Below are 20465 nucleotides of genomic sequence, written 5' to 3'. Positions count from 1 at the left end.
GAAGCTCTGTGCCACAGGGTCTCGGAGGCCACGCTAGTCATTCACCGGGGCATCATCAGGTGTCTGAAGAAAAGTGATCATCACATAGGGTTGCCACCTCTGTTGCAAGAAAACACTGTCACGAACAAAAAAGCGAGAGAGAATGAAAACTCACCCATTTTTCTTTGACTTTATATACCAAACAACAAGAGCGAGTAGCCTGTCTACCTAACAAGACTCTCTACCACTCAGAAATAAGGGTGGGGGAGGGGGAGACGGCCCTAAGGGTTCTTTAAGAACCCTCACTTACCAATCTAGTTGGTGACATGCTTCATCATCGGGTTCCCACCCTGGAAGCTGAGTGCCGCCAAGATGTGCTTCGATGCCTGATTATAGCGGAGCTTGTTGTTCTGAGTAAGGTGAAAAAGTGCAAGTGATTTAAAACTGACTCAAGCTCACTTACCTAAAATGTATTTTAATATTGGTAACCCTGGGCAAGGTTTAAATCCATATAGTCTGTGGCAACCTAGAATGCTTCGAATCCACCTAGGTAACATTCTGTCTAGTCAGTTACCTAGCGAAGAATAGGTGTATAATACATCTCTATACATTCACTGCTTTATTCATATCTCATGTTTTAAACTTCGATTTAAACACTTAGATTAAATACTCACTAGTCATGCCACTGGTTCAGATGTCAGCAGGGTTAACAGAATCTTGTGTGAGGGTTGTTGCTATTATCAATGCAACACGCCATTGTCACGAGTGTCCAAGGCCGTGAGTGGCTAAATGCACCCCAATTATGGAAGTCCTGTACTAACTAGGTGCACGGTGGCCCCTTTTTCTTTCTTGAATTAGGGTCCATATTATCTTTTGTAAACAGCTGACCTACATTTTTTCAAGGTCAGTCCAATAAGCGACAGGTTACATTGGTAAACAGCATATATACATACATCCTTTTGGAGGAAACACACTCAGGAAAGAGATATTCTTGCCACAGTGAAAGTGTCATGCGTTTGCTTTCCTGCTATTATTTTTTAACTTGAGTCATGTCCCTTAACCCATTGAGGGCCAGATGTAGCAAGTTCAGATTTTGCGAATCGGAAATTGCGAGTCGGTGCGACTCGCAATTTCCAATTCACAAAATCGGATGCAGAACGGTGTCTCAGACACCGTCTGCGATTCGCTATGGGGTCGCAAAGACCCACCTCATTAATATTAATGAGGTGGGTCGCATTTTGCGACCCCATAGCGAGACCCTGCACTCACAGGGATGGTGGCCTGCTGAAGACAGCAGACCTCCATGTCTGTGACTGCTTTTTAAATAAAGCAGTTTTTTTTTATTTTGCAGCCCGTTTTCCTTAAAGGAAAACGAGTTGCAAAATAAAAAAAAATGAAGAAACCATTTGGTTTCGTTTTTTCAGAGTAGGCAGTGGTCCATTGGACCACTGCCTGCTCTGAAAAAACATTTTTGGCAACATTCACAAAGGGGAAGGGGTCCCGTGGGGACCCCTTCTCTTTTGCGAATGGGTTACCACCAGTGTGACACTGGTGGTAACTGCGAATTGCTTTGCGACCGGATTCGCGGTCACAAAGCAATTTAGCATCGCGGTGCGAGTCGCAAATAGGAAGGGGACACCCCTTCCTATTTGCGAGTTGCATTCACAATTTGCGAGTCGGTACCGACTCGCAAATTGTGAATGAGCATCGCGATGAGCATTTGCATGGCGCAAACTGCGACTTTCGCAGTTTGCACCATGCAAAATGCTTCCTACATCTGGCCCTAACAATAGCCTTTTAAATAATTGGCACAAGTCGTTCTTGTGGGTGATCTTATTCGAGAGGAGGGAGTCCAGATTTCACCTTGGTGAAAGTCCCAAATACAGCAAGCTGCTGTAGTGTCCGCACACCTCTGTGCAGCAGCTTTTCTTTTCTAAAACAAAAAGTAATTTAGTTGTTAAACTAGGGGGAGTGCATTTATGAAATTTGCAAAGCAGCAAATAAAGTGCCGGTTTAGGGTACCTCTCTTTTGGTCACACATAGTACCCCTTAACTGTATGGAAAAATGCCACCACAGTATTTTTGATATCTACAGATAATAATTATTTTATTTCTGGGTACCAGACCACCCTTGCCAGGATTGTCTGGCTGTTCAACGTGCTGGACAAGGCGTTTGTCAATTTTCAATAATCTTTCCCCTCAAAACATTGCTGTATTGTTCAGTCTTTCTCAGACAGAAATGTTTGCCTCCCAAGTCTTATCCCAAATCTGTGGACCCCTAGGTCTTCTGAGTGTGTGGTTTTGAGACATGGGTGAGTTCTCCATGAGTAGGAGAATAAATACACACACTAGACAGCAATAGTTTTTGATGAGGAGGTTCAATGTGGGATGTCTGAGGGGTTTGGGTGCAAGATTGGCCAGCATCCAGGGGAATCCTAGATATTTCTGAAAATTACAGATAGAGGAGAATTCCATGTTATTGTGACTTGCATGAATCCCAGCATATGTTCTTACTCCGAATCTCCTGCAAATGCCAAAGTATGTGTTGAACCTGGCCCTTTTACAGGGTCATTCCCCAGACTTTTTGCTGTTGCCTCCTTATTTTCCTGACCTTTGTTGGCTGACGTTTTGACTCTGAGCTCTTTTTCACTGCTAACCAGTGCTAAAGTGCATGTGCTCTCTCTTACAAATTTGGTATGATTGGATTATACCTGATTGGCATATTTAATTTACCTATAAGTCCCTTGTAAAGTGGTAGCCCTATACCCAGGGCCTGTAAATTAAATGCTACTAGTGGGCCTGCAGCGCTGCTTGCGCCACCCACTGAAGTAGCCTGTCAAACATATCTAAGGCCTCCTAGCGCAGAGCCTGTGTGCGCAGTTTCCTGCCACAGGGACCTGGCATCTAAATTTACTTGCCAGGCCCAGAACTCCCCTTTTACTACATGTAAGTCACCCCTAAGGTAAGCCCTAGCTAGCCCTTTGGGTGGGGTGCCATGTATGTAGAAGGCAGGACATGTGCCATGTTGCATGGCCTGTCCTGGTAGTGACAAACAGCCTAACTTGGTGTCTCACTACTGTGAGTGCTGCCCTCTCATAGGATTGCATTGGAAATACCCTGCCTTATGTGTAAGGGGTATTGTCTGATTTATGAGGGGTAGCGTAGGCATGTTTGGTATGGTTGTGACAGTGGTAAGAAATGCTACTTACTGGTGTAGGTGCATTTTTTATTACTATCACAGAAATGCCACTTCTAGAAAGTGCGCATTTATCTGTGCTTATAACTTTGGTGTTTTGCAGCTTGTCTCCAATCAATGTCTAGGCAGACTGACAGTTGGGGCTTTGTGCATACTTCTCAGACAGCCTGAACACAGGGAGGGTGGAGGTGACACAGAGGTGCATCTACATATTGTAAAGCCTTCCTGGGCTGAGAGAAGGGAGAGGCGGGGCACACCTGCATTTGTAAAGAATGTGCCCTGGCCTCACACAATAGGGTCGTTAACCCCCCACTGATGTTCAGAGCCTGTACTGAAAGAAGAGAGGGGGCACTCCCAGAACCAGTTGTAACTGGCTGGAACCTCCTCTCCCTACCATTGAAAAACACTGTAAGAACTGACTATAAGTACAGGGGAATTTTCCCCACAATTTGAACACTCTTGGAACTGAAACTGGACACAGAGTGCTGATGAATGGACTCACCAGGAAACCACCTTGGACTGCTGCTGCTGTGCTGACCTGTGACCTGCCTGGTCACCAGAAGGACTGGCACCACCTGCACCCCTTGTGCTGGCCTGTAGCTGGGCCCACCAGCCCTGTGCTCCTTGTGTTTGGCCTGTTCCCAGGGACAGGGTGCTGTACCCCTGACCCCTGCCACGATCCTTACAGCTGGGACAGAAAGCGCTGTAAAAAGCGCTCTGTGGGATGCCCTGGTGCTTTGCTAAAGCACCACTCGCCTGAAGGGAAATCACCGTCGCGGCACCGAGTTCATAGGAGTGCCCTCACGCTTGGAGGAGCACTTCCCTGCCGCTGTAATCACCGCCGCAGCCCGGGTGTAAAGTAGAACCCTCGCGCTTCAGTGAGCGCTCTCCTGTTGCAAAGAATCACCGCTGCAGCCCGGGTGTAAAGTAGAGCCCTCGCGCTTCAGTGAGCGCTCTCCTGCTGCAAAGAATCACCGCCGCAGCCCGGCTCCCTTTGTGTGTGGGGCACCGGAACCGCGCTGCCCCCAGTGCCTCCAATGCCCCCAGGGCACTGACAGGATTTCTCTGAAAGCAGCCAGCCGCTCCTGTCGTGCTCCCGGGGCGCGCGGACCTGGACCCGTGCCCCCGGGGCACTGGTGAACTCCGCTCCACGTGGGAGCCACCCTCAGCCGGAGGAGATGGGCCGGAGCTCCTCCGGAGCAGCCCGACCTCCGCGGCTGCCCTTCGAGGTCGCGGGCGGGAGGAGACCTCATCGGAGGTCCCCGCGCTGTGAGACCTCGTTACTATCTGCCTCGCAGAGCCCGGGTGCGGAAAGGGAGTTCCTTTTCCCCCCAGACACTGCCTAAGGGGCCTGATCGCCCCGTTTCACCGTAAAGGCAGTTGCTTGGCAATTAGGTCACCCCCCCCCCCTTTGGAGAGGGCCTTCAGAGGCCAGGGGGGCCCCACCAGGATCGCGGGTCCCCAGAGGGGCCCGTTCTTTTTCTTCTGTGGAGAGGGTGCAGATCGCCCCTCCTTTCCAGGAGACTGGCGAGGCCCCCGTTTTCTGCGCATAGGAGCGCTGGGGGACCCCATACTCCCTCTTAGGCACTGGAAGTGCCTCTTCATCCAACCTGGTACTCTTTTTCTAAGGGACCAAGAATAATGATAATCCAGAGTTCTTTGGCTCATATATTACTGTGAGAAGGTAGCCTCTTTCTAGCCTTGTTACCCCCACTTTTGGCCTGTTTGTGAGTGTATGTCAGGGTGTTTGTCACTGTTTTCACTGTCTCACTGGGATCCTGATAGCCAGGCCTCAGTGCTCATAGTGAAAACACCATGTTTTCAGTATGGTTGTTATGTGTCACTGGGATCCTGCTAGTCAGGACCCCAGTGCTCATAGGTTTGTGGCCTATATGTATGTGTCACTGGGACCCTGTCACACAGGGCCCCAGTGCTCATAGGTGTGCATGTATATGTTCCCTGTGTGGTGCCTAACTGTCTCACTGAGGCTCTGCTAACCAGAACCTCAGTGGTTATGCTCTCTCATTACTTTCAAATTGTCACTAACAGGCTAGTGACAAATTTTACCAATTTACATTGGCTTACTGGAACACCCTTATAATTCCCTAGTATATGGTACTGAGGTACCCAGGGTATTGGGGTTCCAGGAGATCCCTATGGGCTGCAGCATTTCTTTTGCCACCCATAGGGAGCTCTGACAATTCTTACACAGGCCTGCCACTGCAGCCTGAGTGAAATAACGTCCACGTTATTTCACAGCCATTTTACACTGCACTTAAGTAACTTATAAGTCACCTATATGTCTAACCTTTACCTGGTAAAGGTTAGGTGCAAAGTTACTTAGTGTGAGGGCACCCTGGCACTAGCCAAGGTGCCCCCACATTGTTCAGAGCCAATTCACTGAACTTTGTGAGTGCGGGGACACCATTACACGCGTGCACTACATATAGGTCACTACCTATATGTAGCTTCACCATGGTAACTCCGAATATGGCCATGTAACATGTCTATGATCATGGAATTGCCCCCTCTATGCCATCCTGGCATTGTTGGTACAATTCCATGATCCCAGTGGTCTGTAGCACAGACCCTGGTACTGCCAGACTGCCCTTCCTGGGGTTTCTCTGCAGCTGCTGCTGCTGCCAACCCCTCAGACAGGCATCTGCCCTCCTGGGGTCCAGCCAGGCCTGGCCCAGGATGGCAGAACAAAGAACTTCCTCTGAGAGAGGGTGTGACACCCTCTCCCTTTGGAAAATGGTGTGAAGGCAGGGGAGGAGTAGCCTCCCCCAGCCTCTGGAAATGCTTTGTTGGGCACAGATGTGCCCAATTCTGCATAAGCCAGTCTACACCGGTTCAGGGACCCCTTAGCCCCTGCTCTGGCGCGAAACTGGACAAAGGAAAGGGGAGTGACCACTCCCCTGACCTGCACCTCCCCTGGGGGGTGTCCAGAGCTCCTCCAGTGTGCTCCAGACCTCTGCCATCTTGGAAACAGAGGTGCTGCTGGCACACTGGACTGCTCTGAGTGGCCAGTGCCACCAGGTGACGTCAGAGACTCCTTGTGATAGGCTCCTTCAGGTGTTAGTAGCCTTTCCTCTCTCCTAGGTAGCCAAACCCTCTTTTCTGGCTATTTAGGGTCTCTGTCTCTGGGGAAACTTGAGATAACGAATGCATGAGCTCAGCCGAGTTCCTCTGCATCTCCCTCTTCACCTTCTGATAAGGAATCGACCGCTGACCGCGCTGGAAGCCTGCAAACCTGCAACATAGTAGCAAAGACGACTACTGCAACTCTGTAACGCTGATCCTGCCGCCTTCTCGACTGTTTTCCTGCTTGTGCATGCTGTGGGGGTAGTCTGCCTCCTCTCTGCACCAGAAGCTCCGAAGAAATCTCCCGTGGGTCGACGGAATCTTCCCCCTGCAACCGCAGGCACCAAAAAGCTGCATCTCCGGTCCCTTGGGTCTCCTCTCAGCACGACGAGCGAGGTCCCTCGAATCCAGCGACACCGTCCAAGTGACCCCCACAGTCCAGTGACTCTTCAGCCCAAGTTTGGTGGAGGTAAGTCCTTGCCTCACCTCGCTGGGCTGCATTGCTGGGAACCGCGACTTTGCAAGCTTCTCCGGCCCCTGTGCACTTCCGGCGGAAATCCTGTGTGCACAGCCAAGCCTGGGTCCACGGCACTCTAACCTGCATTGCACGACTTTCTAAGTTGGTCTCCGGCGACGTGGGACTCCTTTGTGCAACTTCGGCGAGCACCGTTTCACGCATCCTCGTAGTGCCTGTGTCTGGCACTTCTCCGGGTGCTACCTGCTTCAGTGAGGGCTCTTTGTCTTGCTCGACGTCCCCTCTCTCTGCAGGTCCAATTTGCGACCTTCTGGTCCCTCCTGGGCCCCAGCAGCGTCCAAAAACGCCAAACGCACGATTTGCGTGTAGCAAGGCTTGTTGGCGTCCATCCGGCGGGAAAACACTTCTGCACGACTCTCCAAGGCGTGGGGGATCCATCCTCCAAAGGGGAAGTCTCTAGCCCTTGTCGTTCCTGCAGTATTCACAGTTCTTCAGCCTAGTAAGAGCTTCTTTGCACCAACCGCTGGCATTTCTTGGGCATCTGCCCATCTCCGAGCTGCTTGTGACTTTTGGACTTGGTCCCCTTGTTCCACAGGTACCTTCAGACAGGAATCCATCGTTGTTGCATTGCTGATTTGTGTTTTCCTTGCATTCTCCCTCTAACACGACTATTTTGTCCTTAGGGGAACTTTGGTGCACTTTGCACTCACTTTTCAGGGTCTTGGGGAGGGTTATTTTTCTAACTCTCACTATTTTCTAATAGTCCCAGCGACCCTCTACAAGGTCACATAGGTTTGGGGTCCATTCGTGGTTCGCATTCCACTTCTGGAGTATATGGTTTGTGTTGCCCCTATCCCTATGTTTCCCCATTGCATCCTATTGTAACTATACATTGTTTGCACTGTTTTCTAAGACTATACTGCATATTTTTGCTATTGTGTATATATATCTTGTGTATATTTCCTATCCTCTCACTGAGGGTACACTCTAAGATACTTTGGCATATTGTCATAAAAATAAAGTACCTTTATTTTTAGTATAACTGTGTATTGTGTTTTCTTATGATATTGTGCATATGACACTAGGTGGTACTGTAGTAGCTTCACACGTCTCCTAGTTCAGCCTGAGCTGCTTTGCTAAGCTACCATTATCTATCAGCCTAAGCTGCTAGACACCCTATACACTAATAAGGGATAACTGGGCCTGGTGCAAGGTGCAAGTACCCCTTGGTACTCACTACAAGCCAGTCCAGCCTCCTACATTGGTTGTGCAGTGGTGGGATAAGTGCTTGAGACTGCTTACCACTCTTGTCATTGTACTTTTCATAAGAGAAAAATATACAAAACAAGGTCAGTGTATATACACATAGCCAAAAAGTTTTGCATTTCCTCTTTTCACTCTTTTCTAAGTGCTGAAAAGTACTACTAAACTTTCAAAAAGTTCTTAAAAGTTTAAAAAGTTTTTTTCTGTCTTTCCAAAAAGTTCTGAAAACTTTTTTCTCTTTTGTCTATCACTTTAACTCTCTCTAAAAAATGTCTGGCACAGGCCAAAAAGTTGAACTGTCCAAACTTGCATATGATCACCTTAGCTGGAAAGGAGCAAGGAGTCTCTGCATAGAGAGAGGTTTGAGTGTAGGGAAGAATCCTTCCTTAGAACTGTTAATTAATATGCTTAGAGTACAGGATAAGGCCATAAGTGCCCAATCTGTGGAAAAAGTAGCTAATGGTTCTCAATCTGATCCAGGGACTCCCCCAGGAAAAGGTTCAGGAAAGAAACTTCTTAGCCTGCCCATTACTAGACAGTCTAGCATAGTTGGTACAGAGGTTGAATCACATCATACTGATGATGTGCTCTCACATTATGCTGGTAGCCAAGCTGTTAGGGTGCCCTCTGTAAGGGACAGGTCTCCTTCTGTTCATTCCCATCATACCTCTGTATCTAGAAATGTCCCTCCCACCCACCCTGATGACAGATTGTTAGAAAGGGAGCTCAATAGATTGAGAGTGGAGCAAACCAGACTGAAGCTCAAGAAGCAACAGCTGGATTTGGATAGACAGTCTTTAGAAATAGAGAGGGAAAGACAGAAAATGGGTTTAGATACCCATGGTGGCAGCAGCAGTATTCCCCATAGTCATCCTGCAAAAGAGCATGATTCCAGGAATCTGCACAAGATAGTTCCCCCTTACAAGGAGGGGGATGACATTAACAAGTGGTTTGCTGCACTTGAGAGGGCCTGTGCTGTACAGGATGTCCCTCAAAAGCAGTGGGCTGCTATCCTATGGCTATCATTTACTGGAAAAGGTAGGGATAGGCTCCTTACTGTAAAAGAAAATGATGCTAACAATTTCCAAGTTCTTAAGAATGCACTCCTGGATGGTTATGGCTTAACCACTGAACAGTACAGGATAAAGTTCAGAGATACCAAAAAGGAGTCTTCACAAGACTGGGTTGATTTCATTGACCAGGCAGTGAAGGCCTTGGAGGGGTGGTTACATGGCAGTAAAGTTACTGATTATGACAGCCTGTATAACTTGATCCTGAGAGAGCATATTCTTAATAATTGTGTGTCTGATTTGTTGCACCAGTACTTGGTGGACTCTGATCTGACCTCTCCCCAAGAATTGGGAAAGAAGGCAGACAAATGGGTCAGAACAAGAGTGAACAGAAAAGTTCATACAGGGGGTGACAAAGATGGCAATAAGAAGAAAGATGGTGAAAAATCTCAAGATAAGCATGGGGATAAGGGTAAAACCAAAGATCCCACTTCAAATCTTAAACACTCTTCAGAGGGTGGGGATAAAACAAAGTCTTCCTCTTCTTCCCAACCTGCACACATTAAAAAGCCTTGGTGCTTTGTGTGTAAAAACAGAGGCCATAGGCCAGGGGATAAGTCCTGTCCAGGTAAACCCCCTGAGCCTACCACCACTAATACATCAAGCTCTAGTGCCTCTAGCAGTAGTGGTACTAGTGGTGGGACTGCTGGCAACAGTCAAGCAAAGGGTGTAGTTGGGTTCACTTATGGGTCCATAGTGGAAACTGATGTAATCAGTCCCAAGACAGTTTCTGTCACACCTAGTGGCACTGGCCTTGCCACACTGGCTGCTTGCCCCCTTACAATGGATAAGTACAGGCAGACAGTTGCAATAAATGGTGTTGAGGCCTTGGCCTACAGGGACACAGGTGCCAGTTTCACTTTGGTGACTGAAAACCTAGTGCCTCCTGAACAACACATCATTGGACAACAGTATAAGATTATTGATGTCCATAACTCCACTAAGTTTCTTCCCTTAGCTATAATTCAGTTTAGTTGGGGTGGAGTTACTGGCCCTAAGCAGGTGGTGGTATCACCTAGCTTACCTGTAGACTGTCTCTTAGGTAATGACCTAGAGGCCTCAGGTTGGGCTGATGTAGAGTTTTATGCCCATGCAGCCATGCTGGGCATCCCTGAGGAATTGTTCCCTCTCATTTCTACTGAAATGAAAAAGCAAAGGAGAAAAGGCCTGAAAACTCAGGATCCCTCTCCATCAACAGGTAAAAAGGGTATCACAGTATCCCCTAACCACCCTACCATTCAGGATACCATTCCTGTGGTGGGAGAAACCTCTCCTGGGGTGGCACCTGTTCCAAGGGAATCATCAGCTGGCATAGCTGGACTCCCTGAGGTAGAAGTACCTCTCTGTGGGATAACTAACATTGGTGACAAAAAGAACACCATTTTAGTTAACATGGAGCATCCCTCCAACCCTCCCAGAGAAACTTTAGTGCAGAAACCCTGTACTGCCTCACAACACTTAGGACAGCATCCCTGCCCTAGTGTGGAGCTCATAGGACAGCATCCCTGCCCTGCTCCAACTCAAGAGAAACAGCATCCCTGTTCCCTCTTCCAGCCAAATGGACAAAGTTTTTGCCCAGCTATGGCTTTACTGAGACAGCATCCCTGTCTGGCATTTCCATCATTACAAATAGGTTCAGTGGATAATTCCCACTGCTCTAAACTAAAACTTACTGATAGAAACTCTGAAAATACATCTTCACATTGTTGGTTAGCTAAAAAACTTCAAACAGGGTGGTTTACATCCCCACAGGGAAGTAACCATATAGTGGATGATAAAGGGAGTAACCAGTCTATTGCAGAGCTACTCTCTACTTATCACCACTTAGACAATAAAGTCTCAACTGGCCAAGGTTAGCCTTATTGTCCTTCGTTTGGGGGGGGGGTTGTGTGAGAAGGTAGCCTCTTTCTAGCCTTGTTACCCCCACTTTTGGCCTGTTTGTGAGTGTATGTCAGGGTGTTTGTCACTGTTTTCACTGTCTCACTGGGATCCTGATAGCCAGGCCTCAGTGCTCATAGTGAAAACACCATGTTTTCAGTATGGTTGTTATGTGTCACTGGGATCCTGCTAGTCAGGACCCCAGTGCTCATAGGTTTGTGGCCTATATGTATGTGTCACTGGGACCCTGTCACACAGGGCCCCAGTGCTCATAGGTGTGCATGTATATGTTCCCTGTGTGGTGCCTAACTGTCTCACTGAGGCTCTGCTAACCAGAACCTCAGTGGTTATGCTCTCTCATTACTTTCAAATTGTCACTAACAGGCTAGTGACAAATTTTACCAATTTACATTGGCTTACTGGAACACCCTTATAATTCCCTAGTATATGGTACTGAGGTACCCAGGGTATTGGGGTTCCAGGAGATCCCTATGGGCTGCAGCATTTCTTTTGCCACCCATAGGGAGCTCTGACAATTCTTACACAGGCCTGCCACTGCAGCCTGAGTGAAATAACGTCCACGTTATTTCACAGCCATTTTACACTGCACTTAAGTAACTTATAAGTCACCTATATGTCTAACCTTTACCTGGTAAAGGTTAGGTGCAAAGTTACTTAGTGTGAGGGCACCCTGGCACTAGCCAAGGTGCCCCCACATTGTTCAGAGCCAATTCACTGAACTTTGTGAGTGCGGGGACACCATTACACGCGTGCACTACATATAGGTCACTACCTATATGTAGCTTCACCATGGTAACTCCGAATATGGCCATGTAACATGTCTATGATCATGGAATTGCCCCCTCTATGCCATCCTGGCATTGTTGGTACAATTCCATGATCCCAGTGGTCTGTAGCACAGACCCTGGTACTGCCAGACTGCCCTTCCTGGGGTTTCTCTGCAGCTGCTGCTGCTGCCAACCCCTCAGACAGGCATCTGCCCTCCTGGGGTCCAGCCAGGCCTGGCCCAGGATGGCAGAACAAAGAACTTCCTCTGAGAGAGGGTGTGACACCCTCTCCCTTTGGAAAATGGTGTGAAGGCAGGGGAGGAGTAGCCTCCCCCAGCCTCTGGAAATGCTTTGTTGGGCACAGATGTGCCCAATTCTGCATAAGCCAGTCTACACCGGTTCAGGGACCCCTTAGCCCCTGCTCTGGCGCGAAACTGGACAAAGGAAAGGGGAGTGACCACTCCCCTGACCTGCACCTCCCCTGGGGGGTGTCCAGAGCTCCTCCAGTGTGCTCCAGACCTCTGCCATCTTGGAAACAGAGGTGCTGCTGGCACACTGGACTGCTCTGAGTGGCCAGTGCCACCAGGTGACGTCAGAGACTCCTTGTGATAGGCTCCTTCAGGTGTTAGTAGCCTTTCCTCTCTCCTAGGTAGCCAAACCCTCTTTTCTGGCTATTTAGGGTCTCTGTCTCTGGGGAAACTTGAGATAACGAATGCATGAGCTCAGCTGAGTTCCTCTGCATCTCCCTCTTCACCTTCTGATAAGGAATCGACCGCTGACCGCGCTGGAAGCCTGCAAACCTGCAACATAGTAGCAAAGACGACTACTGCAACTCTGTAACGCTGATCCTGCCGCCTTCTCGACTGTTTTCCTGCTTGTGCATGCTGTGGGGGTAGTCTGCCTCCTCTCTGCACCAGAAGCTCCGAAGAAATCTCCCGTGGGTCGACGGAATCTTCCCCCTGCAACCGCAGGCACCAAAAAGCTGCATCTCCGGTCCCTTGGGTCTCCTCTCAGCACGACGAGCGAGGTCCCTCGAATCCAGCGACACCGTCCAAGTGACCCCCACAGTCCAGTGACTCTTCAGCCCAAGTTTGGTGGAGGTAAGTCCTTGCCTCACCTCGCTGGGCTGCATTGCTGGGAACCGCGACTTTGCAAGCTTCTCCGGCCCCTGTGCACTTCCGGCGGAAATCCTGTGTGCACAGCCAAGCCTGGGTCCACGGCACTCTAACCTGCATTGCACGACTTTCTAAGTTGGTCTCCGGCGACGTGGGACTCCTTTGTGCAACTTCGGCGAGCACCGTTTCACGCATCCTCGTAGTGCCTGTTTCTGGCACTTCTCCGGGTGCTACCTGCTTCAGTGAGGGCTCTTTGTCTTGCTCGACGTCCCCTCTCTCTGCAGGTCCAATTTGCGACCTTCTGGTCCCTCCTGGGCCCCAGCAGCGTCCAAAAACGCCAAACGCACGATTTGCGTGTAGCAAGGCTTGTTGGCGTCCATCCGGCGGGAAAACACTTCTGCACGACTCTCCAAGGCGTGGGGGATCCATCCTCCAAAGGGGAAGTCTCTAGCCCTTGTCGTTCCTGCAGTATTCACAGTTCTTCAGCCTAGTAAGAGCTTCTTTGCACCAACCGCTGGCATTTCTTGGGCATCTGCCCATCTCCGAGCTGCTTGTGACTTTTGGACTTGGTCCCCTTGTTCCACAGGTACCTTCAGACAGGAATCCATCGTTGTTGCATTGCTGATTTGTGTTTTCCTTGCATTCTCCCTCTAACACGACTATTTTGTCCTTAGGGGAACTTTGGTGCACTTTGCACTCACTTTTCAGGGTCTTGGGGAGGGTTATTTTTCTAACTCTCACTATTTTCTAATAGTCCCAGCGACCCTCTACAAGGTCACATAGGTTTGGGGTCCATTCGTGGTTCGCATTCCACTTCTGGAGTATATGGTTTGTGTTGCCCCTATCCCTATGTTTCCCCATTGCATCCTATTGTAACTATACATTGTTTGCACTGTTTTCTAAGACTATACTGCATATTTTTGCTATTGTGTATATATATCTTGTGTATATTTCCTATCCTCTCACTGAGGGTACACTCTAAGATACTTTGGCATATTGTCATAAAAATAAAGTACCTTTATTTTTAGTATAACTGTGTATTGTGTTTTCTTATGATATTGTGCATATGACACTAGGTGGTACTGTAGTAGCTTCACACGTCTCCTAGTTCAGCCTGAGCTGCTTTGCTAAGCTACCATTATCTATCAGCCTAAGCTGCTAGACACCCTATACACTAATAAGGGATAACTGGGCCTGGTGCAAGGTGCAAGTACCCCTTGGTACTCACTACAAGCCAGTCCAGCCTCCTACAATTACCTACCTGTGTTTGATGTTCTTTTTACGTATATGTGCTAATGTTCCTTTTCTAGGCATGTCTAGCTGATATGTATGTATATGACTTGTGGTATATTCTCTAATGTTCCTGATATGGTTATTTAGGAATTGTTCATGACAAGTGCATATACCTTTTTCCTATACTTCCTGACTACTGCTTATGTTGCAGAATCCTGAGTACTTACGTGTTCTAATGGGACCACTGCATATTCGTGCAGAGTATTAGCAACTTGTGTAACCCTCTGACAACTGCTAAGGTAGCAGGGTATTACTTACGTGTAATGTTGGTCTAATTATGTTTTGTGCAATACAGATTATTTTTACATAGCTCAGTGTTGTGTTTACTTTGTGGTGTGTATTTTGCGTCACGTGTGTTGTGTGTTGTGCAAACTCTTTAAATATTGCCTCCAGGTTAAGGCTGACTGTTCGTGCCAAGCTACCAAGGGGTGAGCAAGGGTTATCTTGGACGTGTAACTCCCAAGCCCTGACTAGAGTTGGTAGGTTCTGCCTGGCTGAGGTGCATACCCTAGCCAACGAGAAACCCCATTTCTAACAGTATGAATATAAAAACAATTCTTTATTTTCCTGTAACAGAAAACACCATTAATGGAGGCAAATGGCAAAGGTACTACCAGCCAATGTTCCCATACTTCACCTGATAAAAACAGCCCCAAGAATTGTGGAATAGGCCAAAATGACCATGTGAAGACCATAGCAGCTTTATATTGGTTGCACATGGTCACATGTTTGGTCGTCCCTGTCAGTAACAACAGGCTCACACATGTGAGGTACTGTTTCTATTGGCAGAATGGGCGGGACAGCCGGTCCTAGGAGTTTTACTGTAACCCGCAAATTCCAGAACAGTCCATCATAGAAAAGAGAGGAAATCCTGTGTTTTAACAATTAACCATGAAAATCACACCACCTAGGACTCTTCCTGGTGTCTAGTGTGGAGAAATGTATAGGATTGGTAGGTTTCCATAGGTGGTAGATGAAAATGTATGTGTGTTTTTGCGCAGCAATGATAAGGGCACTATTTACATTTTTTCTCAGGCTCCAATAAAATCCAAGCAGTGACCATGCTCCTCGCTGGGGAGAAGATGCTTCTCATATCTCTGGCTTCTCAGTGGGACATACAAGTGTGAGAGCAGATCTTGTGCTGCACCCACTAGTGTGATTAGAGGATAGAAGTCTTGCAAACCCTCTAGTAAGATATTGTCCTGGGTCTCTGTCTCGTGGATCTCAGACTGGTTTATGGAGCTGCTACCAGTTGCCATCATGTTTTGATGCCACACATGAGAGACAGGAGTGATATGGTTGACGCTGACCTGCTTCACTTGAACAAATCCATTCCACAACTTCCAAGCATGAGTCAGACATGGACCTTGAAACAAGCACTTATGGAGCTACATGCTGAAGCTGAGCTTGGAGCTGTGCAGAATCATTTAGGGTAGTTGCTTTATGCATAATGCAGTTGAACAGCTTGTTTGTTTTAATGAGAAAATGGGAGAGGCTAACTCCCTCCTTTGTGTAGTGGGAAACCCCATTCTCCAAAAATAAATGTGTCCAGCTAAATGCTGGTGCAAATTAAGCCTCCACTCTAGATGATCATTGTCCCAATAAAAATGCCTCTAGAGCATTTTCATACATGGTGATGAGACAAAAAAATATTGACAAACAAGAAATTCAGATAAACATTGTAGGTACATGCAGCAGGATCCTGTAGCTATATATTAAAACACACACTTCACAAAGAAAGACAGAAGCACATATATTTGTTTTCTGACATGGTATAAAGTTGGCTTGTGTAAGACATGAGTGGCTTATCCAGTGTTTATACCAAGAGATATTAGAAATGCCAGGAATTCTGAGAGGTACGTCTACCAATTTATAAGAATTAGGCTGTATCTAAGCCCCAGTAAGGGCAGTCACTAGGGATTTAATTTACAAAATATTTCATTCATCTTTAATTGTGATTAGGGGTTCCTGTTTTCAGTGTTTATTTTACATGAATATTTTCAAGCATTTTCCAATGTCTTAAAATCAGTGTCTATAGGTTTCAGTACCACATAAAGTTGTTGGAGATAGTATTTTTCAATGATTACAAACTAAATCTACAGACTATTGTAATAGGGCCTTTTCTAATAATGAGGTGATGTATCAAAAAGTGGGCACTTGTTTTTATAAGGTACTTGGAGGCTTCAAGATAATGACAAAACATTTTTCCTGTGAGCTAATTCTATTCACGTCCCGTTACCTTTGCTATATGTTATGTCTTGCAATTGGTGAAACTTGATACACACCTTTGTGGGTTAATGCACTCAGTATTCTTTTCATGCCAATCACTATAGGTGTACTCAAACCTGGAGTGACTTTATTTCCAGAAGCAACTTTAGATAATAATAACTTAGGCCCTCATTTTGAGACTACCGGTAAAAAACGCCTATCGCCATGGCGACGGTTGCTAAAAGACCGTCGCCGCGGCTACCAGCCGTCCACCGTATTATAACAACAGCTGGATTTCTGCCACAAGAATGGTGGAAATCCGGCTATGGTTATGCTGGCGGATGGCGGTAAGGTGGCGCTGCTGCCACCAGCAGCGCCACGCCAGTAGAACGCCGCCAGCCATATTATGACTAATAATACGGCCTGGCGGTGTTCTGCTGGTGGACGCTGCTGGTGGCAGCAGCGCCCCGTCCTGACTCCTGCTGGAGGACCCCCTGAACACAGGTAAGTTGGGTCTCCGACAGGGGAGTGGGGGGGGGGGTGTTGTGTGCGTGTGTTTGAGGATGTGTGTGAATGTTTGTGTGTGTTTGGATGCGCTTGTGTGTTGCATGTTGAATACGTGTGTGCATGTATGGAGGTGTGAGTGCATGTATGTTGTGTTATGTGAATGCGTGTCTGCATGTATGTATGTAAGTGTGTGCGGATGTGTGTGTGAATGGATGTATGCATACATGGATGCATGTGGGAATGGGTGTGTGTATGCGTGTGTGTGTTTGAAGGGGGCGTGAATGTAGGTGGTCTGGGGGGCTTTGGAGAGGTAGGGGGCTAACTGGAGAGGGCCAGGGGGAGACCCCTATCAGTGACAGGAAAGAAATTCCGTGTCACTGATATTGCCTACCGCCATGGTTTTCGTGGCGTTAAGAAAGCCACGAAAACCATGGCGGTAGGCGGGGTCATTATCCCGCAGGCGGAACAATGATGGCCGCTGGGCTGGAGATGGATATGTCCAGCCCGGCGGCTGTTACCGCTGTGGCGGTTGGAGTGGCACATTGGCAGGTTGGCTCCAGCCAACCTGCCAATGTCATAATATGATGGGAAGTACTGCCAGCCTGTTGGCAGTACTTACTGCCATATTAACGCTGACCGCCGGGGTCGTATTGACCCCCTTAGTTTTCAGTTTTTTTTTTTTAACATGCATTAAACATTTTCAAATTATTTCCACTTTGCCATTGCCTGATCCAAAAGTAGATAATGAATTGTCCTATTAGATTACTTTTTTCAACTTTAACATTGAGGCATATGGGTCAAAAGTCTCAGCTCTTCATTAGGGAAATATCTTTTGTATTCCAACATTCAGTGGGTTTTGTTTGCATAGATAGAGATGAGCCAGAAAGGCGTTCAAAGATGATGTCATTGTAGTGTAGAAAGTGGCATCTGGAAATATAGGTGTAATGTTATATATTTTAGCAGTTACTTTGTTTATTTTATACATTAGAGATATAACATCTCAAAAGAAGGTCAAGGGCAATGTCATTTATTCTGCTTGTTCACAGTTCAACTTTAGGTGCCTGTTACACTTGGAGGCATCCTTTCCAATATTTGTCTTACATTCAGTGCTATCTGTGTGCGGATTTGGTAAATAGGCCAATTTCTAGATTGGTGATAGGGTAATTAATCCAGCAGTGTTTTGATGCACGGCTAGATTAATTAGAATTCTTATTAAAGCTAGACAACACTTTAAATTCAGTCTGTGGAAAGAAATCAAGAAATAAAGAGAATATATTCCATAAAGTTTCTTCATTTTAGTCTAATTTAAAAAAGATGCCATTCAGATCTTCTTTTTCCAGGCTTTATTTTGAGACAAGAAGATGCTACCAACCCTGGCAGATACCAAGGACAACTGCCAGGACAGAGCACATCTAACATTCCATTCCACTTTGTTGCCCAGCAACATTACATACATACATTCCATCTTATAACCCAACATAATTTATCCCAGGAAATGTTATCTAATTTAAGAATATTATCCAACAATTTAAATTTTGATCAGACACCATTCCTGGCTTTACAACTTCTTAGGCATACCAACTGTCTATCTCCTTATTGAAACTGGATTGCAGATTTGTTTGTGAGAGTGGCTTACGCGATTACTTATCAGTCTTACTGGTGCTTGAGTACTGAGATCAAATGAGCAGATGCAAGAGAACACTTGGATGATTACTAAGCAATTTAAATGAGGCATGTATTGTTTAACATGCATTGAAATACATAAAATACAAGAGTAACTGAGTTTATACAAGTAGCCAAGTTGTTGGTTGAACGCTATCTATACTGTATCCCTTTCATCCCTGTTAAATAAACTCAATATGGCCTCACATGTGAGGTCAAAATTATTATTTATGGAAACAATATAAGAAACAAAGTAGAAGTAGAAAAAAGTAGAAGCTACTAAACTTAGTACCATGTAGATCAATAGCAGTAACATTTATTACTTGTGAAATGGCAATATATGTAGCCACCAGAGCAATATCAAACATTTATATTATTATATTATGTGATCATTATTGTTATTGTGATTTTTTTTTTAATTGTTATCGTTGTTACTAGTTGCACTAACATTATTAGCATTATTATTTCATAAATACTATCATTCTTAGTTCCTCCTTATTTCTCTTATCAGGCTTGATTGTCAAGCCACTGTTAAGGTCTATCTGTATTTGGACATGGGAATAGATTGAATTTAGCCTTTCCATGTACAGTGGCGGCTGCTACTCAACAGGGGTATAAAAAATATTTTTACAAAAACAAAATAAAATTAAGAAGAAAACTCTTACCTTTTCCATCGGGAGAGACGGTTCCATTTCTCCTTCATCCTCTCCTCTTCCCCAACTCCCGGCAGCACGGAAGCACACAGGCCCCCAGACTCTCCTAAGCCAATCACAATGCTGCTGTCACCAGCATGACAGCAGCGTTGTGATTGGTCTGAGTGGCCTGGTTCGGCGCTCAGACAGGGAGTGGGAGCCTGTGCATGTTCTCCTCCCGGGTGTGCAATACAGCCGGGAGGAGAAATGCTAAGTGTGCATGACCATTTGGCCGGCCCAACACGTCCATCCAAACGGTCATGCTTACTTATGGTGCCCATACACCTCCTCCCTGGGAGGTAGTCCAACCCCAGCCCACCCTAACCTAGCTCCCAAGAAAAATAAAATGATAAAAACATTGCATTATTGTCATTTAATTTTTCCTTTTTTCTGCACTGCACAAAGCAGTGAGGCGACACTCCTCCGCCTTAGTGGAGAACTGCTGCTATCCATGTACTATTTACTTGATGATAGCTTTTATGCAAGTAATAAGTATCAGTATTATTGATAAAGGCATAAACTTTCAGGAACTTGCGACAACCATCCTCAGCGAGAAATTAACTGAAGAAAAAAGAACGTTTTTTTTTATCAACCGGTGGACAAGCGGTGTAGAGAAGAAAGGGTAGGAAACGTGTGTTATAAACTTTAGCACATTTTATTGGGTGAAAAATGTTTGTCTCTAAGAGCACCAAAATGTTGCTCTGCTTGCTGCATAATTAGGCAAATTTGTATCTGTAAAGATATTTTAAGGCTCTCAAGAATGTTGGCCTTTGCACTGTCTGATGTGAGTGAGTGACACAATTCATTGTTCAGAATTAGTAATGATGATCATCACAATTCATGACAGATGGTTAGACATTGGACGGGCTATAAATTAATGAGGTGTCACAAATACAATTAATGTGAGTTTTTGTCTGCATGTGGTGTGGGGACTCTCTAAATACTTGCTAGTGGGGCCGGTCATCCTGAATGTCTAGAATATAATTTTCTTGCGGTCCATGCCATCCTTGCTAGGCAATCATGATACATAGTTATGTTTCTGCAGCTGTTACTTGCTGTGGGAAGTTACAATTATTGCGACCTGGTATCCTGCGAAGTCAGCAAAATATATCAATAATATCAGAGAAGTATCCTCGTGCTGCACTAGCAAAATATATAAAGTTGTGCTTTGCTATTCTCACCAGAAGTAATCTGCTATGTCTGCAGACTCTGTTTTGCAATTGGTTTTCAGCAAGGGTCATCCATTGGGATTACA

At 46.4% G+C, this 20465-nt stretch overlaps 1 protein-coding gene across 2 annotated transcripts in view; it reads left to right on the top strand.

Annotated features, from left to right (window-relative positions):
* Window positions 1–20465, top strand: part of LOC138283889 (tetratricopeptide repeat protein 24-like) — a 304911-nt gene that overhangs the window by 199227 nt on the left and 85219 nt on the right. The window lies entirely within an intron of this gene.

This window comes from Pleurodeles waltl, chromosome 3_1 (assembly GCF_031143425.1).
Source record: "Pleurodeles waltl isolate 20211129_DDA chromosome 3_1, aPleWal1.hap1.20221129, whole genome shotgun sequence".
Classification (NCBI taxonomy): domain Eukaryota; kingdom Metazoa; phylum Chordata; class Amphibia; order Caudata; family Salamandridae; genus Pleurodeles; species Pleurodeles waltl.
Note: the sequence above shows the minus strand (reverse complement) of the source record. Positions and strands in the feature narration are given on the sequence as shown.